The following is a 20,142-nucleotide window of genomic DNA, read 5'->3' on the forward strand; positions in this document are numbered from 1 at the left end:
AGCAGCTGTGGCCAAAAAACATCTGCGCTGGATCGGGCACACCATACGTATGCCTGAACATCGCTTGCCCCGCCAGGTCCTCTATGGTCAACTAATGGGTGCAAAGCGGACTGCTGGAGGGCAAAAGCGGCGCTATAAGGACTACACCAGGGACATCCTAAAGCGAGCGAACATCCCCCTTACGCAGCTTGAATCTTTGGCACTCGACAGATCTGCTTGGCAGGTCACCTGTGCCTCTGCAGTCTCACAAATACACCAAACCAACCAAGACCGACGATCCGAGAGGCGCATCAAGAGACATCAGTGGGTGGCTGGCACCCCCCTGGCATCTGGTTTCCCTTGCTCCATCTGCGGACGAGTGTGCGGCTCAAGGATCGGACTCAAAGCCCACGAGAAGTGGCACCAGCCACTTTTTGAACCGACTGGTGTTTGCTTTCACAAACTTTTGATAATCTGGGAATATAAAGATAAACAATAAACAAAATATCAGGAAAAGGAAAATTAAGGCAGAATGGTAAAAATAATATAAAGATAGAATTCAACCTTATTGACCTGTGACCATTTTCTCTTCTTTCCCAGTATGGTTAAGCTACTGGACTGAAACATTAGGGGAAAAAAAATAGGTTTATTGTGAGATTATTTTATTTTTATTTTTTTATTATTATTATTATTATTATTGCATTAATTGAGTTTAAAAAATGGGACAGTCCTTTTGGGCAGTATTCGAGTCTGCAGTAAAATAAACGGCTGATTACGGTAATAGTTACAATGGGCTCTATGCACGGCGGTATTTCCGGTGAAGGTGTAAGGATGCTCGATAACTTCCGCCGATCGTAGAGTCCAATGCAAAACCGAGAAATTATAGGCCTATTGAATTTTATACTCCATGGTTATAAGAAACGTTAGTCACAAAAAGAGATAAAACAGACACCCCTCGTTGTGTTTATGCTTCAAATTATATTAAATAAACATAACTATATAAAATTATACATCTAAACTTATGTACGTTTCGTTTCAAAGACGGGAGGACAGTACATTTTGAAGACTCTGCCATAATCCTGTTTTCCTCATTTTTTTCTTCTGCAACTAGTTAGCCTATGCTATTTTGTGTGTACGACAAACGCGTACAAACATTATGGACCTGAATTTTCTATAAGTACTAATGTTTTAAACATATTTTTCATGTATATATGCTTTATGACGTTATTTTCGATTTGATCAAGAATTCCAGAGATTCTGGAAGCTGTCTTCCGTAAAATGCGCAGCACAGAGAGCTAGATTACGATCGTCATTTTCAGGAACATAATCAAACATAAGTTGTATCCATTGAGGAAGTATAGCGTCCATGGGAAGCCCGAACACAGAAGACCTGACAGCTGCGTGAACAACACACTCGACGAGTCGACGTGCCTCAGAAATATGCGCATGCCATTTTCTGCATATTCTGAGGGAGGTGTTAGTGACGTACCATAACCCAGCTGTAGTCCCAATCGAGTCATTTTTGTAGGCAATATACTTCCTGATTTTTAAAAGACGATATCTCTGCTTACACTGAAATTTCAGCGCTGCAACTTTGCAGATACTGTTCATGCACCAACAGCAACATTACACACTATATTTAAAATGAAAAAAGTGAAATCGCAGTCAACCCCCCCTTTAAGCGCGTGCACCACAACTATAAAAAGCCATTGTCAATGGAGCGCAGATATTATGAGTCACCATGGCAACAGCGCCAGACAAAAAGAGGCGTTGGGTATAATGAATTACCAAGTAATCTAAATATCGTAATTTAATTAAAGGGATTACTCTTAATTCTTCTGTAATTTAAAATAAAATATAATGCAATTACAGGCTACTGCATGAACTATAGACCAATTCAGTATATGTCACAGATACACCAACGCCAGATTCAGCGACAGACACCTTCACTCCGCCCACTCGATCTGCTTCACCGGAATTCTAATCATCGTCACCTGTCACCACTGTCACCACCCTTGGACTGTCTGTGTTTTGATTCATCACGTGTTCCCCTCGTCTGAGTTCTCCGCCCTCATCTGTTTCCATGGACACTAACCACCTCCCGCACAGCTGATTGTCATTTGTTAATCACCGTCACTGTGTATTTAAGTTCCTGCCTGTCTTCACTCCCTTGTCCGGTATTGTTTGTGGTTAACACGCTGTCTACCTGTTTCTGAGCTTCATTCATTAAAAGTAGTGTTTATTCTACCTTCCTCCTCGTCTTCCTTGGATTCCCCCGTGACAACCACCACCTGCCTGCAATCCTCACTCAATCTACCCTCACTACTTAAGACACTTCAGTTCACTCACTCATTAGGTGCATTCCATTCGACCGTAAGTGGACTGCGAAGTGGACTTCACAGGGTATTTCGCCATCTTAAGTGAGATTCCAATTTGAACGAAACGAACTTTTTCAGTTCGAAGGGCACTGCAAACGGCATAGGGAATAAGGGAACATCAATACATCACTTCACAGGAAGTCAGTGAAGTCCACTTCAACTGATATACCGTGTTCAGGGAGTAGGGAGCAGTGAACACTGCGTAGGGACCCTGTCGAATGGAACGCGCCTATTGTCTGGTCTCATCGATACACACGACAAACAGACTCCCGCTTACCTGAAGATCTATTTACCAGCTACTTACCTTCTCGAAGTCCTCATCCAGTTCGATTTGTTGGCCGAACAACCATTACTTATAAAAGTAATTGGAACAAACATAAAAAATTAAGTATTCATAACTTTTCAACGTTTACTTAACATATATAGTGTGTGTAACACAAAAATATAAGTTACTAGGTGCACTTAAATGTATGCCTAAATAAAATGAAAAAACATAAGGCATGTCAACTACTACAATAATTGCATCAAAATTAAGTAAATCGAGCATATAATTTTAAGTAACTATATTAGCCACGTGATATAAGCAATTTCCCGTGATGCCTATCCAGACAAAAATTAAACCATTTTGTGAAACACATGTGAAGACGTTGAGAAGAGGTAAGGTTATTTTTTGTACTTAGGCCTACACCTGATCATTTATTGCATTTTTGGTCAAGAAATTTACTTTTAACTGAATTTCAGAATTGCTACAAATTTTGCATCACTAATTAGAAACGTGTTACTTACGAATGTAAACGTTTGTAGTCTACATGTTAATGAATGAAATAAGTGTTTTGCACACGAGTATTTGACAGAGTTGGGAGTAACGCATTACAAAAGTAATACATTACAGTAACATATTACTTTTTGCTGTAACGCAGTAGTGTAAGGCAATCACTGCATGAAAAGTGGGATTTTCGTCAGTAAGCGGCACTGTAGATTGTCGTGGAAGTTCAGGTTTACGACTGCACACGGCAATTTACAGGTAACACTCAAAACTGCTGTGAATTGCCGGAAATTGACGTGGGCCTTGCTTGGCAGTTGTCCCCCCATTGTCCCCCCTTCTCCTAAATCTAGAGGAGGCTTTGACATGTAAATGAAAATGCTGTGAGCTATACACATGCAAATAAGGGTAGGGGAGTTTCACCCCAGGTAACATTTTTCTGAAAGGTATAACTTCATTCTAAGACAAGATCAGGCTCAGTATAACCTAATTGCTGTGTTTTTTTTGTTTTTTGTTTTTTTAACATTGCACATAATGCACAACAATTACAACAATAACATGACATCCAAAAAGATAACAATCAACAAATAATAATTTCACAATAAATAAGAAACAAATAAAAATAGGACAGAATTGAACAAATGAAATAAAAACAGGAAAGGGACTATCTCTATTGTGTATAATATTATGATTTAAGAGAAAGTTAGAAACCAGTAATTTGTACTATTTAAAGAAAGAAAATTAGCTTCAATTAGCTTCAATATTCTTTAGCAAATACAATTGTATCACTACATTTTTATCGATACATTTGAGAGACAGAATATACTGAAAACTAAAAATTAGACCAAAAAAAAAAAAAAACTTCAAACAAGGTTTAGAATTATTCATTTTACTCTTATAAATATGAAATTTTCCTAATAAAATTATAAGATTCATCATAACATTTACGGAAGCAGTTTTCAAAATATATGATAACATCTTTGATGTTAATTCACAGTTATAAACAGATGTTTTTTGTTTTTGTTTTTTACAATTTTTTTGACTGGTTTATTTAATTTAAGTAACCTAATAAAGTTATTTATTTATGCATATATGTATTTTTACATTTCATGGTAGCCTATTTAGGTATATCCACCTTATTCCTAATTTAAAATGAACTAACAGCAGCAGAAAAGTCAAAGGACAGCCGACGACAGCCTTTCAACCTGAGTCAAAAACCAGTGAACGTAACTCTGATTGGCTGAGGCAGCATATCGTCATAATCCAACCTGTAACGTCAGCCACTCTGATTGGCTGAGGCAACGTGCCAGGCATGTGGCGTGTTTTTTTAAGCAGAAAGTAACTACACAGATATTCAGCCTGCTTCGCCGTCATGATCGCTGGGGAACCCATCTTTTCCTCTAAATTGAAGGTAAGTTCGTCCAGCTTAGTGAATTCTATGTCCATGTCTACTTATAGTTTTTGGTAGTTTAGCGTTTTTGTCTTAAACTTCACAAATCGGCTGTGATTACTGCCGCGAATGTCCAAGGGTGTTAACCTAACGGAACAGTTTTTTGTTTTGCGTTAGCTTGCTGCTCTTAATTCTTTTTTTGTTTCATTTCAATTTGAACAAATTTGGGACACTAAACTGTACGTTGGGTTGCACGTTGTTATCTGGCTGCAAGTTAGCTACCATTCTTTGATAGTAATCAAACTAACTCATTTACTCTGAATATCGTCAGAAATTATGAAAAAATAATAAGTGCCAGGGTCCTAAAACAAAGCGCGTAATGTGCTTGTATGCTCTAGTGTAGGCTATCCTTGTTTTTAAAATTGCATCACTTTGTGTGATGAGTGAAATCTTCAGATGTTTGTGATTTGTTTTGTCTCTCAGGGGCTGTTAGGAGTGAGGTGTCCTTCGCTGATGGGAGAAAAAACACCTAAATAAGGTAACGTTACGTGTTGTGATCTCATCCTCTTTTCTTTTGAACAGACCCCAGTCAAATAAAAAGTAAAACTAAACTAATTTGGATTAACGTCTGTGTTTATAGATGACTTTGAGCGTGAGACAGTGGTGAAAACGCCAAAGAGAACTGGAACATGGCATGTTATATTCAGTTATAAATGTTTGACCAAGTTTTTAAATATCTTATAAATCTGTTCAGTTTCATCATTTGATAATAACTTTTAAAACACATTTTTTTGTGGTATAGATGCAGTGACTGAGACTGGGAGATGCAGTGACTGAAACCTGGTGGTAAGTGTTGATCTATTGGCAGTGGAGAAGACACTTTTAATAGACACCTTCTCCCTTGTGAGCTAGCAAACTTTGTTATTCTAATTAGAGCATTGTAAACATCACCAAATGTGTTCGTTTATTTCAGTGTTCCAGAAAAAGGTCCTGAAACTACTGGTCGACATCCGCCATCGCCTGAAGGAAACCAGGTAGTGGATGCAGAAGAAACATATTTTTGCTTACAAATGTGGGGACTTGGGGCAGATTGCCTTTGCATACATCTAAATCATTTGTCTTTTTCAACTTTGCAGAAGGGGTCATGAAATTCGGTTCCACAGCCACTGAGGTGTATGTACATCAAGGTGAACCTCAAGCACGCGTCGCAAAGACTTAAATTCACTTCGCCCTGATGAGCCAAGCCTACAGGACTTGAATTAAGAGTTTTAAAGGGATAGTTCACTTTGAAATTATTTTTTGAAATGTTTTGGCTTACATCAAGTGCATCAGTCAGTCATATAATGGAAGTCTATGGGGATCTCTTAAAAGAGCATGCACAGAGAAGTACAAATTAAACATGATTTAATGAATCATAACTGTAAGTACACCTTGATGGCTTAAGATACGAGACGAGCGGTTTGTGTGAGAAAATGAACAGTGTGTGTGTGTGTATATATATATATGATCTGCGCATGCGGTGGAAACCGCCAGAAGCGATCTTGCACTGGTACGTCACTCATTGTTTACACAGATTTCGGAAGTTTTACTGTGAAGATCTAAACATATTAAGATGTATTGCATTTTGTGTATATCTAAATATATATATATATATATATATATATATATATATATACACACACACACACACACACATTTATACAATATAAATACTGTTTGTTTTCTTTCCCAAAACGCTCATTTCGTGTCTTAGTCAATCATTGTGTACTTAATTTATGAGTCATTAAATCATGTTTAATTTGGTCTTCTTTGTGCATGCTCTTTGAGGTGGTGACCATAGACCTGCATTATATGACTGACAGACAACAACAGTTTGACCTAAAAATATCAAAATTGAAAATACTGTGGAAACAAAACCACCTGCATCTTGGATGCCGGAGATAAGATAAAACATATCAAAAATTTATTTCAAAGTGAACCATACCTTTAAATTACATCCTTATTATTCGTTCATAATTCTGGCTCCACTGTACATTGTGTTTGATATATCTGGTGCCCAATTCTGATGCCATTCAGGGCAATTTATTTTTGAATAGAGATGCAATATATTATTGATTTATTTGTATAACTGTAGTGCTGTATGTATGTATGTTGTCCCATGTTTCCAGAGGGTGGAGGACATGTTTTCTGTGCTTTGAAAGATGTTCTCCTATGCTGTGTACATAGTTTTGTGTTTGTTCTAATAAAGCTATTTCTTTGAATAAACAGTATGTGGCAAATGTTCCTTTCCTCAATAAATTCATGTCCTTGATGGTAATAATAATTTAGTCCATAGGATAACAATGACATGAATAAACAACATAATAGCATATCATATGAATATATATATATATATATGATTATTATTATTATAATTTTATGTCGGCTGACCAATAGTAACAGATCTGCCAACCAATCACGAGTGATTTTCTTGTTTAAATGTAGTGAATTTCAACCAATACTGAGTGAGGAAATTCAAGCCATTCTCTGGCAAGGCGCGCGCAGTGCTGCTATTCATATGCTAATTAGGGCCATTCGCACCTCCGCGAGCGCTGCATGCATACGTCATGGTTCGTTTCCGTCAATATGTGGCACAGTGGAACGCGACGTTCACAGTCTGTAAATTGTCGTTAACTGCCGAAAATAAGGGAGATTTCCGGCAGTTTACGGGGACGAAAATCCCACTTTTCATGCAGTGAATACTACTCAACTACTCGTTACATGTTCAGTGAGGCTTGTATTACAGTTGTATCACAGTGTATTGTCTGCTTTTACTTTTTAAAGGCAACAGATATGTGAAAGTTTTAAAGCAGTCTTTTAGTGCCATTTCTGTCACGGAGCCATCGGCGTCAGCACCAGACACCATCACTCCGCCCACTCGTTCTGGTTCCCCGGACTACTAATCACCCTCACCTGCCTTCATCACCTGTCTTCACTTCCCATTCCCAATCACCAGCAACATAAAGACTCACCCACTCAGTCCCTCATTGTCTGGTCTCGTCTATACTCGACTACAGACTCCGTACCCGCTGTATAGCATTGCCGCTACTTACCCGCTTTGAAAGCCACACTCTCCGGTCCGTCTTCAACCAGTTCCCGTTCCCGGTTCCTCCGGATCCTCTCGACTCCAGTCAGCCCCTCCGATCCATCCAACCTCCACTCCCGGTCATCCAACCCTGCCAAGAGATAAGAGACTGCCTTTCTGTCTACATTCGCTCATTGACATTATCTGCATCCTTACTACTCACCCTGCTGTGTTCATAGACTGTTCATTCCAATAAACCCCATTGATACTTACCTGTCTGTGTTCTTCTGGTTCGTGACAGAAGACCAGACCAACAATATGCTTCAACCACCACCCAGCACTACTTCCGCGGCGAATCCGCCACCACCACCCGCCATACCCCGGACCAGTTCATCGACGCTCGCTACAGCCACCGCGTCCACTTCTTCCGCATCTGCCTCTGTATGTCCCATGGCCCAACCAGCGCCCTTCGCAGGCGAGGAGGGGGGATGCAGCGGCTTCCTATTGCAGTGCGAGCTGTATATGGAGATGAATCCTGCCTCGTTCCCCACTGAGCGCTCCAAGGTAGCATTTTTCATCTCTCTGCTCCGTGATCGAGCCCTGAGCTGGGCTCACGCCCTATGGAAGGATCGTGGCCCCGTCACTCAAACTTTTGCTGCCTTTACCAATCATTTCATCGAGGTCTTCTCCCAGTCTGCGCACGCCATCTCCGTGCAAGATCAATTATACCGTCTAAGGCAAGGGAGATCATCAGTTTCCTCATATGCACTCCAGTTCAGAACACTCGCAGCCACCTTGGGATGGAACGAATCCGCACTCATCACCGCCTATCGGCACGGCCTCAACCCCGAGATACGTATGCAATTGGCCATTTACGACGACAACGTTGGCATCGAAAGCATCATCCAACGTTCCATCCGTATTGACCAACGCCGCACTGCATGCCAGCTAGATAGCCCTGCATACCCACCTCCTCGCCCTACAACATCTCACAGCCCTCCAGCACCCGAACCTATGGAGATTGGATCCGCCCGTCTCCCGCTCTCTGAGAGAAATCGTCGGATCACCAATGGCCTCTGCCTGTACTGCGGCACTGCGGGACACCTGTTGGCCACATGTCCGGTTCGTCCACCACGACCCACCGTGAGTACTATGCAGTTACCCCTACCCATTGCTACAGTTAAATATACTTCTGCCACTATCACTTATCGTGACCGTTCTCTTCCAGTTCAAGCGCTGATTGATTCTGGGTCTGCTGGTAACTTCATCGCCCTGTCCACACTCCGTCGACTCAATATCCATCAAAGAGCCATTCCGCACCCCCTCCAAGTCCAGTCCATCCTAGGAAAACCCCTTGGTCGCGGGCGAATCGGACATCGTAGCCCAGACTTGAGGATGGAGATTGGCTGGTTACATCGGGAAGTCATCTCGTTTTTGGTGCTGGAGGGCTCTACGGCCGAGATCATCCTGGGACGCCCCTGGCTGGAAGCTCACTCACCCATCGTTCAATGGTCCACGGGGGAGATACTGCGGTGGGGCCAGGAATGTTTCCAGAACTGTTTACCCATCCTTCCGAAGCCTTCTTCTCCGTCCCCCACTCCAGTTGTGACCGTACCTGTGTCTACCACCTCTATCGAAAGCCCCCCCGTCGAAGTCCAACCACGACTCCCCCCACCTTACCAGGCGTTCCAGGATGTCTTCGACAAACAACTAGCGACCGTCTTACCACCTCATCGGCCATGGGACTGTGCGATCGACCTGCTGCCTGGGGCGGTGTTACCGCGAGGTAAGATCTACCCTCTGTCCATCCCCGAGCAGAAGGCCATGGAGGAGTACATCCAAGAGGCTTTAGATCAAGGATATATCCGACCGTCCACCTCCCCTGCCGCGTCCAGCTTCTTCTTTGTGGGAAAAAAGGACGGAGGCTTGCGCCCCTGCATCGATTATCGCACTCTCAACCAATCCACCGTCAAGTTCCGATATCCCCTTCCTCTGGTCCCGGCCGCTCTGGAACAACTTCGTGGCGCCAAGGTTTTTACCAAACTCGACCTTCGCAGCGCCTACAACCTAATACGGATTCGTGATGGGGACGAATGGAAGACGGCGTTCATCACCCCTGCAGGGCACTATGAGTACTGCGTGATGCCCTTCGGCCTAGCCAACTCACCAGCCGTCTTCCAGGGGTTCATGAATGAAGTGTTCCGGGATCTCCTCAACCGGTTTGTCATAATCTACATTGACGACATACTCATCTATTCACCCGACCTGTCGACCCACATCCATCATGTCCAAACCGTCCTCCACCGTCTTCGAACCCACCAGCTTTTCCTGAAACTCGAAAAGTGCGAGTTCCACCAACACACCATTCAGTTCCTGGGCTACTACATCACCCCGCAAGGTATCTCCATGGACCAGAGGAAGGTGTCCGCAGTTACCAACTGGCCACTACCCTCCACTGTGAAAGAACTCCAACGCTTCCTCAGATTCGCCAACTTCTACCGCCGCTTCATTCAGAACTTCAGCCACATTAGCTCACCGCTCACCTCTCTCCTCAAGAACGGGGCCAAGTCTCTGTCCTGGACCTCCCTCGCCACACAAGCCTTCACGGACTGGAAGAGAGCCTTCAGTTCCGCTCCTACCCTATCACTTCCTGATCCGGCGTTGCCCTTCCTCGTGGAAGTGGATGCATCCCTCACCGGGGTAGGAGCGGTTCTCTCCCAGCGGCAGGGGAATCCACCACAACTCCATCCATGCGCCTTCTACTCCAAGAAACTGTCCCCGGCGGAGCAGAACTACGACATCGGCAACCGGGAGCTATTAGCGATCAAGCTCGCCTTGGAGGAATGGAGGCACTGGCTGGAGGGAGCTCAGCATCCGTTCACCGTCATTACTGATCACCGCAACTTGGAATATCTCCGTGAGGCACGCAGACTCAGTCCTCGTCAAGCCCGCTGGTCCTTATTCTTCACTCGATTTAACTTCTCCGTCACCTACCGTCCCGGTCACAAGAATACTAAGGCTGATGCACTCTCCCGTATGTTTCAGCCGGATTCTACGCCTGCACGCCCCGAGACCATCCTCCCTCCAGCCTTAGTCGTGAGCCCCATTCATTGGAGTCTGGACGACCACATCGCCGAGGCCACCCAGCGCGAACCTGCTCCGCCGGGAGGTCCGGAGGGACGGGTTTACGTGCCCTCTCGCCTCCGCCTGTCCCTCCTGGACTCAGTCCACACATCCCCGGGCTCTGGACACCCAGGCAGCCATCAGACTCTCTCGCTCGTTCAACAACGTTACTGGTGGCCCGGTATGACCCAGGATGTTTCCCGATACGTCAACGGCTGCTCAGTCTGTGCCATGGCCAAGGTACCCCGTCACCTCCCAGAGGGCAAACTGGTCCCTCTTCCTATACCCACCCGGCCATGGTCCCATCTCGGGGTGGACTTTGTCACCGACCTGCCTGAATCAGACCGTCACACCTGCATCCTCGTAGTGGTCGATCGCTTTTCCAAAGCCTGCAAACTGATTCCCCTACCTGGACTGCCCACCGCTTTCGAAACCGCTGAAGCACTGTTCCAGCAAATCTTCAGGCACTTCGGCATCCCTGAAGACATCGTCTCAGACCGCGGACCCCAGTTCATCTCCCGAGTCTGGAAGGCCTTCTTCAACCTCTTGGGCGTTACCATCAGCTTGACTTCGGGGTACCACCCCCAGTCCAACGGCCAGACTGAGCGGAAGATCCAGGAAATCGGGAGATACCTGCGGTCATACTGCCACGATCAACAAGACTGCTGGAGCCGGTATCTTCCATGGGCCGAGTATGCACAGAACTCCCTCCGTCAGACTACCACCGGACTTACCCCCTTCCAGTGCATACTCGGTTACCAACCACCCCTATTCCCCTGGTCTGGCGAACCCTCCGACGTTCCAGCAGTCCACCACTGGTTCCAGACGAGCGAGAGGGTCTGGGACTCAGCTCATATTCATCTTCAGCGGGCCGTCCGGAGACACAAGAACCAGGCCGATGCTCGAAGAGCCACCACTCCACTATACCAACCTGGGCAATTGGTCTGGCTCTCGACCCGGGACATCCGTCTCCGACAGCCTTGCCGTAAGCTGAGTCCCAGATACATAGGTCCGTTCGCCATACAGAGGCAGATTAACCCCGTCACCTATCGGTTATCCCTACCGGCTCACTACCGCATTGCACCCACCTTCCATGTATCCCTTCTCAAACCCCATACTAATCCTCTCACTCCTTCCTCCCCAGGGTCTGGTGCGGCGGACGTGCCCCCCCCTCCGGTAGATCCGGAAGACAACAACATATACCGAGTCCGTGACATCCTGGACTCCCGACGACGGGGCGGCCGCCTGGAGTACCTCGTCGACTGGGAGGGGTTCGGTCCGGAGGAAAGATCTTGGGTGCCCCGGGAGGATATACTGGATCCCACTCTACTCCAGGATTTCCATAATACTCACCCAGAGCGTCCAGCACCCAGAGGCCGTGGTCGTCCCCGTCGTCGGTCCTTTCCGCCAGCTGGAGCTGGCCGTGGGGGGGGGGGTACTGTCACGGAGCCATCGGCGTCAGCACCAGACACCATCACTCCGCCCACTCGTTCTGGTTCCCCGGACTACTAATCACCCTCACCTGCCTTCATCACCTGTCTTCACTTCCCATTCCCAATCACCAGCAACATAAAGACTCACCCACTCAGTCCCTCATTGTCTGGTCTCGTCTATACTCGACTACAGACTCCGTACCCGCTGTATAGCTTTGCCGCTACTTACCTGCTTTGAAAGCCACACTCTCCGGTCCGTCTTCAACCAGTTCCCGTTCCCGGTTCCTCCGGATCCTCTCGACTCCAGTCAGCCCCTCCGATCCATCCAACCTCCACTCCCGGTCATCCAACCCTGCCAAGAGATAAGAGACTGCCTTTCTGTCTACATTCGCTCATTGACATTATCTGCATCCTTACTACTCACCCTGCTGTGTTCATAGACTGTTCATTCCAATAAACCCCATTGATACTTACCTGTCTGTGTTCTTCTGGTTCGTGACAATTTCAGAGCGGTTGCGTCTGTAACATTGTTTTTTCCTCATAAATGCGAACACGAAAACTAAAATAAAATGAATATTTTAAGTTCTATGGAGACTGGAGAGCCAACCCTTCCTCATTCGATTTGCGCAGTGTAATTAACAGAATTACAAAAAATATATTTTGCCTCCTATTTTTTGTCACGCATGAATGTGTGTCTTTTCCCTAATATTAAAAATAAAACAGACTGATATTTGTCTAATGTCTGGAGTCCTTTAAGGAAGTAGCCTATATACGTTTCAATACATGTATTTTCTGAGAATTTTTATTTCAAGTTTTGACTGCAAATGTCATGTCCATAATGCTGGACCCAATTTTAAATAATTTATCCTCAACTAGTTTTGCGGTGTAGGTCTACGTATTTTATAATGTTAACTTCAAATAATACTAATAGCCTAATTTAAAGATAAGGCAGCATTGGATCTGGACAGTAAGGAGAATAACGCTGGGAGTTGGAAGAGGTGTGTCGCGATTCTGTAGGTTCGTGGATCTGAGTCGTGTGGCGAATCGCGATTTCGGTTTCATATTGCATATCGTTACAGCCCCAAAGTTAAGTTCTACTTAGTTATTTTGGTGAAAGTAACTCAAAAGTAATACATGAGTAATGTAACGCATTACAATTCTGAGACAGTAATATTGTAAGGTAATGAATTACTTTTAAATGACAGTAACAAGTAATACCTAATGTATTACAGTTTGGAAGTAACTTGCACAACACTGTAATTAAGTACATATAACAAAGATTTTCTTGTTAATTTTAAGTAAAATTATTCCAAGTTGGGATTACTTAAAAAGTATGACGCAAAAATGGTGCATATATATTTTAAGTAAATCCAACACATCATTTTTTAGAGCATTCTGGTCCTGATCCATTCCTCCCGATTCCTGTCTTCATCTGTCTTCAGTTCTGGTCCACCTGCATAAAGATAAGAGACTCTGTTTACAACCTGTTCATCCTGATCTGCAATTCTCTGATTCCAGTTACTCCTGCTAGTCCTGACGTTACCTGTTTCAATAAACTCATTGAACTTACCCATCTGTGTCTTCCGGCTTTGTGACAGAATAAAACAATAGTGGATTTAACATACATTTTTAAAAGGTATATTTTTATGTAACCTTCTCCCTCTACACACTTTGATCAATTCAAGAATAATTCATGCAATTGTATATTGTTAATTTGAAAAAATTAAAAGTGCAGTTTCTTGTCTCTCCTCCTTGTATTGTTCAAGTGGTTGAGGTTGATATAGGATTTAGCAATTAGTAATATGTAGACCAATACTTTCTAGAGATAGTAATTATTACATTAATCTAACTACACTGTTGAAGATGTCATTTGTAGTTAATAACTCATAACTATTTTAGAGTAACTTACTGTTATAATATTCAGAGGTGAAACTGAAAGAATGTTATTCATCCTAGGCTTCTATTACTTTGATACATTTTTACTTAAGTAAAAAAAAAAATCTACTCATGTAAAAAGAAGTTAATTTAAAAGATGCGTTAAAGTTGCTGAGTAACTTGTTTAACAGTGGGGGTGGGGTGGGGGACTCCCCCATGTAGGGTTGTAAGGTATGAGAGTTTCACAGTATGATAACCGTCTCAGAAAATATCACGGTTTATCAGTAACTAGCGTTACTTATTTGAAAAAGTAATGCAGATATTTTTTGTAAACTTTGAAAATAATGTGTTACTTTACTGTTACTTGAAAAAGTAATCTGATTACGTATTGTAACTCAAGCTACTTGTAATGAGTTACCCCCCAACACTGCTCAGCACATCATTTTCCTAATAAGAGTCAGATTATTTTATAAGTTCAGGTCTATACTGCCTAGCCTTCATAACAAAATCATCCAGGATAAGGTTGGTACTGAAATTTTAATGGCACCGGCCAAATTACGTCGGTCCTAATGAGTACCGATTCACATTAAATCAATTGGTGCCAAATTGCGGTACCTGAGAACGCATTTGGGCATGAGATTTAAATATGAATCCTGCATGTTCTGCGTGTCTCATGTGTATTGACGAGGCTCACTCACCGAGTACTGTTATCAGAATGCTTTTATTCCACTGTCTAACGCAGTGTTGAACTTGGCTTGCGGCAGCTTTATACTGCCATCTAGTGGCCTAGTTGATATGGAACACGTATCAATACATCTTCCTTTTTTTCTTTTCCTTTTTTTTTACACAAACAATTTTTTTTTTAAATTAATATAAATAAATCTTTATATTCCACCAATTACAATTCTTAGTTGTCTCCACTTAAATTTGAAACTTTATAAGAACATACACAACTTCACATTTCTTCTATCAGTCTTCTTGGTCTTTTAATTTGTCTTTTTGGACGTTCATTCTGAGTCTCACAATCTTTCTCTTTATCAGTCTCTGATAGCTTGCCTTGCAATTTTGATTGTTCACATTGCTTTGAGATTGAGCAGGAGCAGGTGTCTTCTGTTCCGCCTCATTATCTTTCCATGTTCTGTCAACACCTCGTATGACCTGGGTGTAGTCTCTTTTACCACTTTGGCCAGCGGTCCCCACTGTCCATCACATCTCACCCGCACTACTTCCTCCTGAGCTAGTGGACTTAGTGGTTTGGCTGTTCTGTTGTAATGCTTCTCCTGCCTCTCATTCGCAGAATTTCGTGTACTTTGTACCTTGTGATGCTTCACTGATGCAAGTTTCGTCCACAGTTTCCTATTCATGAGCATTTCTGCTGGTGAAAGGCCATTCTCCAATGGTGATGCTCTGTAGTTTAGAACAGCCAGGTATGGATCTCCACCTGTCTCTGCGCTTTTTTTTAGTAGGCGTTTTATGATCTGCACTCCTTTCTCCGCTAAGCCATTGGATTGTGGGTAAAGGGGACTTGATGTTAAATGCTCAAAGCCATAGTTTCTTGCAAAGTCCTTAAAGCTCTGACTTTTGAATTGTGGTCCATTGTCACTTATTACACTTATTGGAATACCGTGACGTGCAAATATGGCTTTTGTTTTCACAATCACATGTTCTGCTGTTGTGTTTGACAGCCTCACAAATTCTGGGTAATGTAAATGATAGTCCATGAGCAACAAGTAGTCTTTGTCCTTCAGTTGAAATAAATCCATTCCAACCTTTCTCCATGGTTCCACTGGTTTGTCGTGTGATTTCATGGGCTCTTTTGGTTGCTGATATCTGTGCCGTTGGCATACGTCACATTGCTGCACTAACGTCACTATGTCTCTATGCATGCCCGGCCAATACAGTACCTCTCTTGCCCGCCTCTTACACTTTTCCATACCCAAGTGTCCCTCATGCACAAGTTTTAACATCTGTTTTCTCATGGAGATAGGCACAACAATTTTTGTTCCTTTTAGCAGAACTCCATCTAGCACTGACAGTTCATCTTTAAAGTGTTGGTATGGGTTATCCAACACTCCTTCCCCCGGCATGTGAATTATTTCTATCACCCTCCTCAAATGTTCATCTTTCATTGTTTCAGTGGCTATATCAGCCCACTTTGCAGTTGACACTGGCATCTGTGCTTTGAAAGAGTCCACATGAATCTGCACCTCTTCTTCTGTAGTGCTTGTGTTATTACACATGCCTGCACTGCTCAGTGTTACGACTTGGAAGACTCGAGGGGATCCATGTGCAGCTTACATTTATTGATCAGAGTAGTCAAACAGGCATGCGTCAGAACCAGCAGATACAGCAGTGAAGACAGGGCTAAATCGAAGTACAATACCAGGCAGATGATCAGGGCAGGCAGCAAACAGTCAAGGTCAAGGAACAAAGCAGAGGTAACGTAGGCAGGCAGCAGACAGGGAGATATCCAAAACAGGCAGGGTCACAAAACAATCAGGCAGTCACAAGAATAAACACTCAGAAATTACAGGCCGTGGCAATGTAATACTTCGTAAAAAGTCCTTGTATGAGTGTGGCTTATATAGGCAGTCTGAAATGAGGTGCAGGTGTGTGTGTAATCAGTCACAGGGATGAGGCATTATGGGAAACGGAGTTCTGGTGAAGTGATCAGTTCTGATGTGGAGTGCCCTCTGGTGATTCTCTGGGGCACTCCAACTGGTGATCGTCACATAGCCCCACCCCAAAGAGCGGCTTCCAGATGCTCAAAACAAACAAACAAACAAAACTTTCCAGGTGGGCGGTGGAGCGGAGGCGGATCTGGGGGTGGGATGGAGGGCCAGGTCCATGGAGCAGAAGAGGAGCAGGCGACCAGAGCGCATCAGGCTGAGCAGGCGACCAGAGCGGAGCAGGCTGTGCAGGCGACCTGGGCGAAGCAGGCTGTGCAGGCGAAGGCCAGGGCGGAGCTGGACGAGGCGAAGACCAGGGCGGAGCTGTCGGACCCTCAGGCGTCCAAGGCGAATCAAACTGTGGGCATGACCAGGGCAGAGCAGGCTGTGGACGTGACCAGGGCGGAACTGTGGGACCCTCGGGCGTCCACAGCGGTGAAGGTCCCTCAGGCGGCCACGACGGTGAAGACCCCCCAGGCGGCCACGGTCGTGAAGACCCCTCAGGCGGCCACGGCGGTGAAGAACTTTCAGGAGACCACGGCGGTGAGGACCCCTCGGGCGGCCACGGCAGTGAAGACCTTTCAGGAGACCACGGCGGTGACGACCCCTCGGCCGCCCACGGCGGAGCAGGACGAGATGAAGGCCATGTCTGTATCGCCTCCATGGCCCTCACAAGGTACCTACTGCCCCCCCCAAAAAAAAATACTTGGAGAAGTCCACAGGGAGTTGAAGGGCACAGCTTGAACAGAGCTTGAAGGGCACAGGCAGGGCGAGGCGCAGAGGCGGGGCCGGCAAGGCGGGGCGCAGAGGCGGGGCCGGCAGGGCGAGGCGCAGAGGCGGGGCCGGCAGGGCTAGGCGCAGAGGCGGGGCCGTCAGGGCGAGGCGCAGAGGCGGGGCCGGCAGGGCTAGGAGTCCTGGTATGCTCACCGAAGCCTGGCGAACCGAACGAAGCCTCCTTCTCCTCCTGCGGCGGCGTTTCACTTGAACTGAAGACTCAATCACATGAACTGAAGACTCAGAATCACTCACTTGAACTGGAGATTCATCACTCGCGAGGCTTGAGTGAAGTGCAGGCTCGTCAGGGCTGACGGTGAGCGCAGGCTCGGCAGGGCTGACGTGACGAGGCTCTGGAAGCTCTGCTGAGACATGGCGAGGCTCTGGAAGCTCTGTTGAGACGTGGCGAGGCTCTGGAAGCTCTGCTGAGACATGGCGAGGCTCTGGAAGCTCTGTTGAGACGTGGCGAGGCTCTGGAAGCTCTGCTGAGACATGGCGAGGCTCTGGAAGCTCTGTTGAGACATGGCGAGGCTCTGGAAGCTCTGCTGAGACATGGCGAGGCTCTGGAAGCTCTGCTGAGACATGGCGAGGCTCTGGAAGCTCTGCTGAGACATGGCGAGGCTCTGGAAGCTCTGCTGAGACATGGCGAGGCTCTGGAAGCTGGAACCCTGGAATGACGGTCTTCTTGGCCCTCCGAACTGACATCAGCGGCGGTTGTGTCACAGTGGATATCAGTCTAGGGCACCCATAAACAGATGCCATGGCTGGCTTGACGGCTGGAGTGACGAGAAGATTCTCAGGCAATGCGGCTGGGATAACCTCCTCCTCCACCTTCCCTACGGTGAAGGTGGATCCACAAAACTCCAGGACAAAGTCAATATACTGTGCCAGGGTCCAGCTGGGGTCTTCCTCCGGTAACTCTGAGCTAATGTCCTGGTCTAGTCCACTCCAGAAACAGTCCTTTAGCATAACTTCATCACCAGGAACGAGGTGACTATAACAAAGAAACTCCTCCACATAGTCCTCAATGGTGCGATTGAATTGATAAATAGAACACAGTTTATTCAACGGGCTCTGGATGGTACCTTTTAGATTCATATTGGTCAGTTGTGCTGCTGGATTCATGGCTGGTATTCACAGGGAAAGCCGCTGGATCCTTGTGTGGCGAAGTATTCTGTTACGAAACGGAAGACGAGATAGGATCCATGTGCAGCTTACATTTATTGATCAGAGTAGTCAAACAGGCATGCGTCAGAACCAGCAGATACAGCAGTGAAGACAGGGCTAAATCGAAGTACAATACCAGGCAGATGATCAGGGCAGGCAGCAAACAGTCAAGGTCAAGGAACAAAGCAGAGATAACGTAGGCAGGCAGCAGACAGGGAGATATCCAAAACAGGCAGGGTCACAAAACAATCAGGCAGTCACAAGAATAAACGCTCAGAAATTACAGGCCGTGGCAATGTAATACTTCGCAAAAAGTCCTTGTATGAGTGTGGCTTATATAGGCAGTCTGAAATGAGGTGCAGGTGTGTGTGTAATCAGTCACAGGGATGAGGCATTATGGGAAACGGAGTTCTGGTGAAGTGATCAGTTCTGATGTGGAGTGCCCTCTGGTGATTCTCTTGGGCACTCCAACTGGTGATCGTCACACTCAGGGTGTCTGCCACTATTAAGTGCTTGCTGGGTTTAAATTCAAAAGCCAGATCATACTTCTGTAGACACAGCATTAGTCTTTGTATGCGTGGTGGCACTTCTCCCAGTGGTTTCTTTGAAATTGCTATGAGAGGCTTATGGTCTGTCTCTAGGATGACTGGTCTTCCGTAAACATACTCGTGGAATCTCTCACAGCCAAACACTGCACCTAGAGTCTCCTTTTCTATTTGCGCATAGTTTCTTTCCGCAGATGGTCATAGTGCGGGATGCATATGCGACTGGATACCACTCTGTGTCATGTTGCTGGAGTAAAACAGCTCCTAAACCCGATTTCGATGCATCTGTTGAGACTTTTAGTGGCTTATCTTGGTCGTAGAACTTTAGAACAGGTTCTTTAGTCAAACTGCTCTTCAGCCACAACCACTCTTCTTCATGCTCCCTTTTCCACTGCCACTCAGTTTTTGATTCCAACAGGCTTCTTAATGACCTTGTATTTGCTGACAGATTTGGAACAAATTTCCCCAGATAGTTTATTAACCCTAAGGCTCTCTGCAGGTCTTTCTTGTCTCTTGGTTTCTGCATTTCCTCAATTGCCTGGATTTTTTCTGTGTCCGGCTGTACCCCTTCTTCAGACAGTCTTTCTCCCAGGTATGTAATTTATCTTACCGCAAACTGACATTTTTTTTTTCATTCAGTTTTAACCCTGTTCTTTGTGCTTGATTTTGGACCCTGTGGCAGCTTTATACTGCCATCTAGTGGCCTAGTTGATATGGAACACATATCAATACATCATGTGTGAATGAATGGTTTCATTTACTACACACACACACACACACACACACACACACACTGAAGCACGCGTGACAATCGCAGTGTCTCTGTTGCTTCTCCAGAGCTTTTCCAAGAGTCACTGATGTTCATTAGCATTTTACAGTTTCATTTGAGGAAAAATACTGTCATACCATAAACACAAGGAAACTCAAGGTCTTAACAGGCCGTCAAAAAAAAAAAAGTTTGGATTAACTTGTCAAATATATT

General features: G+C 45.1%; 1 long non-coding RNA gene across 1 annotated transcript; it reads left to right on the forward strand.

The window, feature by feature from the left end:
• Positions 1 to 4,408: 4,408 nt before the first annotated feature.
• On the forward strand, positions 4,409 to 6,179 carry LOC120473771 (uncharacterized). Its single transcript, XR_016169254.1, has 6 exons — positions 4,409 to 4,531; positions 4,994 to 5,048; positions 5,151 to 5,202; positions 5,313 to 5,356; positions 5,484 to 5,544; positions 5,647 to 6,179. It is a non-coding gene; the product is annotated as an uncharacterized LOC120473771 (long non-coding RNA).
• The last annotated feature ends 13,963 nt before the right edge of the window (positions 6,180 to 20,142 follow it).

The sequence above is a fragment of the Pimephales promelas genome, chromosome 7 (genome assembly GCF_988280905.1).
Source record: "Pimephales promelas chromosome 7, fPimPro1.hap1.1, whole genome shotgun sequence".
Lineage (NCBI taxonomy): Eukaryota > Metazoa > Chordata > Actinopteri > Cypriniformes > Leuciscidae > Pimephales > Pimephales promelas.